The 7242-nt window shown below is 32.3% G+C and overlaps 1 long non-coding RNA gene across 2 annotated transcripts; it reads left to right on the forward strand.

Annotated features, from left to right (window-relative positions):
• Positions 1-2698: 2698 nt before the first annotated feature.
• LOC145086600 (uncharacterized) lies at positions 2699-7242 on the forward strand. Of its 2 annotated transcripts, XR_013700513.1 has the most exons (5): positions 2699-5029; positions 5118-5213; positions 5321-6771; positions 6859-6952; positions 7056-7242. It is a non-coding gene; the product is annotated as an uncharacterized LOC145086600 (long non-coding RNA). The 2 variants fall into 2 exon arrangements; XR_013700512.1 differs by having other exon boundaries at positions 6859-7242.

Consider the following 7242-nt stretch of genomic DNA (forward strand, 5'->3'; position numbering starts at 1 on the left):
TTATTAATACACTTTGATTCACCATGATTTCTATGATGATGTTTTCGATAATAGCTTTATTAGTTTTAAAAACGAAAATTTTTAGTCTCAATTTTTGCGACGTTACATATAACCTTGGAAACCACCACCAACCTATCCCCCCCCCCCCAACGAATAATCTTCCCAAAAATTTGTAGTGTCCCTAAGGTTGTAAACGAACCAAACGAACACGAACGAGGCTTGTCCATATTCATTCATTTAAGTTTAACCGAACAAATGAACGAACATGAACAGATAAACAAACAAGTTTTCTAGTTCATGTTTGTTCGTTTAATAAATTGCATTGTTCATGTTCGTTCGTTTATTTTCGTGAACATGCTAAACGAACGTATAAACGAACGAAAGTAAATGAACAAAGATAAACAAACATAATTCGAACATATATAGACATAAATGAACATATAATATAGTAATGTAATCAAATACAATTACGCACATGTGAATATAAAAGGAACTTCTATGAACGAACATAAACAAACGTAAACGAACGTTCACGAACATAATTAAACAAACGAGACCATTGTTCATGTTCGTTCGTTTAACTAAACAAACGAGAATTTGTGTTCATGTTCATTCATTTATTAAATAAAAAAACATAAGCGAACTTCCCGCCGAACGGTTCACGAACAGTTCGTTGAACGTCCTGCTCGTTTACAGCCCTAAGTGTCCCCATCACCAATACACTTTTGAAAGAAATCATGAGGAATAACTTGAATATCAATCATTCTATTAAACAACCGAACCATAGAAACGCACACTCCGCCAACTTTCGGTTTAATATAGGTAGATCTCATTCCACCATGCACTCTGTGGATATTTTGTATTACTTTCACCTAAATCGCATCATTTTCATTATAAAAAGGTCACCTTCATTTTATAAGAAAAGCAATGTTAAAAGCCTTTAAACTACCAATACCCAACCCTCCTTTATCCTTAGAACTTACCGTCAGTCTCCATTTAACCTAAGCAATTTTTCTATACGAGTCACTCCCACCCCAAAAAGAAATGACACCTCAAAGACTCTAAAGCATCCAACACTGACCATTCATTTTATATAAAGCATATAGGAAATACCCAAGATGTTAAGCATAGATTTAATCAGGGTCAACCTACCTCCCACAGAAAGATGATTAGCTTTCCAATTCAATAATCACTTTTTGAATTTGAAACCACCATATCCCATTTATCATTTCGGTTCTTTTTCTCCCCAACTAATAAACCAAGATAATGAAAAGGAACCAATACAGCCATGCAACTTGTACCCACAACCATAACCTCCCCTAAGCATCGATAACACTGATACCATATAGATTGGACTTTTGTAAATTAAGTCTAAGCCCCGAAACCATGTAAAAACAATTTAAAATCATCACCAAATTTGCAATATTTTGATGATCTCATTCTCCCATAAACAGGGTGTCATCTGCATAAAATAAATGTGATAGAGAGAGACCTTTTTCTTCCGCCCTAGCACCATGAAACAAACCTTGACTCATAGCATCCTTAATCACATTATTGATTTGGTGAATATTGTTATTATTATTTAATTACTATTGATATTAATAAAAATAAGTATTATCATATTATTATTATTATTATTATTATTATTATCTTTTTAATTTTTACTTGCTATTTTTTTTATTCAGTTATAATTTATTTTTAAAAGATGATTATGATATTTATAACAATTTATTATTGTTATTATTTATTAAAAATATTATTTATTATTTTTATTTTTAATAAATAACTATCAAATTTTTTGGTAATTTTTTGAAAACGCTATTGTAAACAGTTTTTACCAATGTTTTGAAAACCGGGCCGAACATGGAACCGGCCGTCTTATTGGGTCGATGGTTCAACTGGTCCGACCGGTTGGACCGGTCTTAAAAACCGGAAAAACCCGGGATATATATATATATATATATATATATATATATATATATATATATATATATAGTGTTAGCTTATTTTGTTTCTTACATTTATTGTGTGCTAGAATGCACCAATAGGAATTTAATAAATTAAATAATTATTTAATTAAATATATATAGATATTAAATAATTTCCATAATTATATGTATATTAAATGATATCCATAATTATAATTCTCTTTTTATTGAAACTAATTAAATCTGTCATTAATGTCAGCAATAACATTCTTTCAGAATGAATTCGCATCTATGTTTTTATATATGAGTTCGTATTTTGTTTAAGGACTCACTCACTTAAAATACAATAAAGTTGCATTGAATATGAAGAACGAGAATGTATTCTACTAGAATACACTCTCATTCTGTTGGAATACACTCTCATTCTTCTAGATATGAATTCATTCTAAAAGAATATTATTGTTGATATTAATAACGAATTTAATTGGTTTTCGTAAAAATGAGTTATAAATATGGATAGCATTTAATATACATATAATTAAAAATAAATTCTTATTGGTTCATTCTAGCATACAATAGATGTGAGAAACATTTGAACCTACCTCTCTCTCTCTCTCTCTCTCTCTCTATATATATATATATATATATATATATATATATATATATATATATATATATATATATATATATGTTAAAGAGTTGGTCTTATGTCCACGTGGATGGTTGCTTTCCCTCCTCCAATAAGAAGACTAATGGGCGGCCAATTTTAAACGATGCTATGTTCTTCCGTTATGCCCTGCATCATCCTTCCGTTAGTTGCTTCCTTTAGTTACTTGGTTGCCTGCATCACCAATCTACCTGCTTGTTACCGGCCATCCTTGCATCAGGCCGACGCAACAGACTTCAAAGGTGGGTTTACTTAATTGTTTTTTTGTCGGTGTTTCCCCCAAAGCTCTTTGCCGCCTCAATTAAGCTTCTTAAGGCGAGTCGCTCTTTCTTTCTCACGTTATTATTTTTGCCACTCTTTCTTCTCCTTCTTTTTCTTTCTTCTTGAAAAGGAACCGCCCTCCTTTCCGACCAATAGAAAGAGTGAAAGACTGGACACAGTGATTTTATGGTATATGGTGGTGAGCAACTCCTGTGACATATGATTCCCATCAGTGAGGCGTTTCATCGACTTCACGTACTCTCCTAATCGGAAGGCTGTTAGGCGGCCTCTTTTAACGTATCTAGTGCACAACACCTTGGTTGTTGGCTTGCCTCTTCTGTTTAGTTCCCCCCAAAGCTGAAGGATTTTGGTCCAATTGAAGTGAGCGGATTATTATTTGGTCCAATCGATTTTTCTTCTCCTCCTTGTTAATGTAAGTAATTGCCTATGTGTCTCTTCTTCTTAACGCCATACTATATTATCTTTGTCTCGCTTTTCTTCTCCTTCTCCCTGTGACCAATTGTAGGTTCAGTTTAAGCTATGCATTTTAGGGTTTATTAGGTTGGATTACATATATACAAATAGATTGTTGTATCTAGATTTTTCTCACCTTGTCTTTAACATGTTCTTTTTACAATCATCCAAAGTAGATGATGTTACAGTTGAGCCTGAGCCCTGATATACAATCACTCTTTCCTCCACCGTCTTGTCGGTGCTTTTCTATGTCAAGGGGACGAACATCATATCTTATGATTTGATATGAGTGTCGGCCCCCACCTTGAAGCTCCTCTAGGCTGCATCGCTAGCCTACCCTTTGATGCCTCAATTTCAATAAAGTTCTTGAGCCTCTGTAAATTGATTTATTTAGTTATTCCTACCTCAAATCGAAGCTACAAGAACTCCTGTTGCCCGCTTAGCCAAAAAACAACATCTGCTTCCATCAACAAAACATGTATGTCTCTCTTTCTATTCACCTATCTCAAAATTGATTAATCTCATCACCACTCATACTTTTATGTATCGATTCTGTCTTGAGCTAACTAAAAGTTAATATAAGTTGTTTTGAGAATTAACAGAAATCTAAAATTGGTGCATGTGAGCGATCTAATCAAGCCTTAAGAAAACACAAGGAGGGCAGACGATATCAGAGAAAGAGCACATATTATGAATTTCATGTACCAGTAGCATTTTTTGCAGTCGCTCCTTGTTAATGTTCTATGAATATATAAAAAAGACACAATGATTGCATAATGTCAACTTTAAAAGCTGACTGAAAACTACAAAACTAAAATAATATTGTTTATTGTCATCCATTTACCAAAGATGTCATCATTGGTCTTCTTGTTGAAGAATTTTTGCATTGCAGGCAAGCTCTTTGTTAGTGTCTCTACCTTCCTTCCTCAGTTTCAGGTTCCTATAGAGATTTCTTCTTCTTCATAAAAACCTTTTAATATTTTAAAAAGAGCGCATCCCTCTTTTGATTCTAAAAACGGTTAGCATGATTGTTCATTATAATTTATAGTTGATATATGTTTCCAGCTGAATGAGTTGTAGGAATTGAACCTCTGGATCACTAAAGAGGCCAAACATGTTTCTTAACTAAAGTGGTCTATAAATGACTGAATAGTTTTAGAGAAATACCTCCATTTGTAGGAATAATATGTGAAAAAATATATATTTTCTTCCCTAATCCAGTTTACAAGCTTGAAAAGTAATATAGAGAAGAAAAAACAATATGTAGAACTTTAACTATGCAAAAACTGGATGTAAATGAATGCAAGAAATAAACATGACAGGAAGATATAAATCCAACAACTATCCTAATATGACTGAAAAGAGAAGACAATGTGGCTCTTTGAAGAAAGGGCAATCTTGTAAAAAAAAACTTTAAATCTATTTTTAACCTGTTATTGTTCTTTTGGCAACACATGCATCGTGTTACCAGGCCAAGTGGAGGAATCAATGAATATCTACACTGGCTCCCAGTTTATGTCCATAAACAGATATATTACATCATCAGACTGCTTTACAGCTATTCACAAGTTCTGTTTACAACTAAAGGGAGTAAAGTCAAATCTTGAACCACAGAAAATGGTGGTAATGTAGACTTATCCTCTATACTTGAAGTTGACGTTAATTCAATAGTAACAATAACAAGAGGAACTGCCGACAAGTAAGCCTTTCTTCTGGATTACCATTAATTTATGAGAATAGCAAGTAAAATTTTCATTTCTTTTATCATTAATATTTTTTTTTGTTAGGGATGAGCCTTTATTGGTGGTTGCATGTGGTAGAGACACCATATCAATTGCTAGCTCTATAAAAAATTAACATTTGAAAATGTGTTTCTTGTTCAAGTGAGTCAACTCGAACCCTTTCTCCTTACATTAATTAGTGAAATAAACATTTTTACGAAAAAATCTTTTTAATTGAATATTTTTAACATTTGTTAATTGGGTTTCAGATTCACATCCAAGAAGACAAGTGAGTAGGTTTGATTTGGTGTTTGCTCCTCAACATGATTATTACGCTCTTACCCCTCATGCACAAGAGTAGGTTCTTGAGTTTCTTTGCAAGTATATGACTCCTGATGAGCCCCCTACTAAGAATGTGGTATGTCTTAATCCGAGTAAATGAGCATTTTACCCTTTTGTTAAGAAACAAGGTTGAATAACAAGTGACTGTTTATTTGATCTGTCTAGAGTAGGTTCTGGATGGGTAAATGATGTTTGTCTGTAGTATGTGTTGTATACACAAAAACTTTCTTTTTTTTTTGGTTTGAATGAACTTTAAGTAAATAACCATTTTGCCCTTTTGTTTAGAATCAATCCTAAATAATAAGTGACTGTTTACTTGATCTGTCTAGGGTAAGTTCTGAATGGGTAAATGATGTCTGTCTGTAGTATGTGTTGTTTTCACAAAAGTCTTTCTTTTTTGTTCTAAATGACTTGTGAGTAAATGACCATTTTACCCTTTTGTTTAGAAGCAATGTTGAATGACAAGTGATTGTTTCTTTGATTTGTCTTGAGTAAGTTCTAAATGGGTAAATGATGTTTGTCTTAGTATGTGCTATATACATAAAAGTCTTTCTTTTTTGTTCTGAATGAACTGTGAGTAAATGACCATTTTACCCTTTTGTTTAGAAGTAATTCTGAATGACAAGCGACTGTTTATTTGATCTATCTAGGGTAGGTTCTGAGTGGGCTAATGATGTCTGTCTTTAGTATGAACCGTATACATAAAATTCTTCCTTTTCTGGTGTGAATGAACTTTGATTAAATGACCATTTTACACTTTTGTTTAGAAGCAGTGCTAAATGGGTAAATGATCATTTGCCCTTCTATTAATAAGTAACAACTATTATAAATTAAAAATTATAAGTAATTGTTTATCTGTATTGTATCAACTACCTACATTGGGATCACTGCATCAAGTTGATTCTGTTGCACTTCGTAGTGCTGCTATTGCCTGGCATGATGAGTTTGCACCTTTACAAAAACCCGTAATCGTGGTCAACATTGGGGGAGGGGGGGCACAAGTAATTATTACTTAATCCTATTTTTAATTAGATTAACTTAATTTTCTTAAAATAATATGTTATATTTATTTATGGGTATTTTTTGTTTCTGTAAAAAAAGGCCGATGTAGATATAGTACAAACCTTGCAAAGCAGTTAACTACCTATTTCAAGGAGGTTCTTGATACCTATGGGAGTGTAAGAATTTCTTTTTCAAGAAGAACTCGAGTTAAGGTATAATTTCTCTTTTTCTGACTGTATTTATTGCTCTATATATTAATCATTTCTTATTCTATATATTAATTATTAATTCCTTCTACAAATATATCAACAAATTGCAACTTATGTGAGAAAACAAATCGCAGAATTTCCAAAAATCTATATATGGGATAACAAAGGTAATTAATCCCACTTTTCATGATTAAATTCCAATCTTTTTTCACTATTATTTTCCTTAACATTTTTTTAAAATCTTATAAATTTAGAACTAAATCCACACATGGGACATTTAGCATGGGCAGATGCATTCATTGTCACAGCAGATTCAATCAGCATGTTGAGTGAAGCCTGCAGCACTGGGTACTCTACTCTACTTACTTGCTACAACGTACAAACAAAAAGTCAAAAAGTCAACCATTTTGTTCTTATAACATTGTACTTTCCTTTTTTCTTTTTTTAATAGAAAACCTGTATATGTGATTGGAGTTGAGCGATGTAAATGGAAATTTGGAGAATTTCATAAAATTTTAAAATAAAGAGGTCTTAGGCCATTTACAGGCCGTGAGGATGTAAGTTGGTTTGCTTTTTTTTTCAGCTTCTTGATATTTTAATGAGATTTTTTTATTTATTTATAAAAAATATTTGTTTAA

This window comes from Lactuca serriola, chromosome 2 (genome assembly GCF_051521515.1).
Source record: "Lactuca serriola cultivar US96UC23 chromosome 2, Lser_US96UC23_V15, whole genome shotgun sequence".
NCBI lineage: Eukaryota > Viridiplantae > Streptophyta > Magnoliopsida > Asterales > Asteraceae > Lactuca > Lactuca serriola.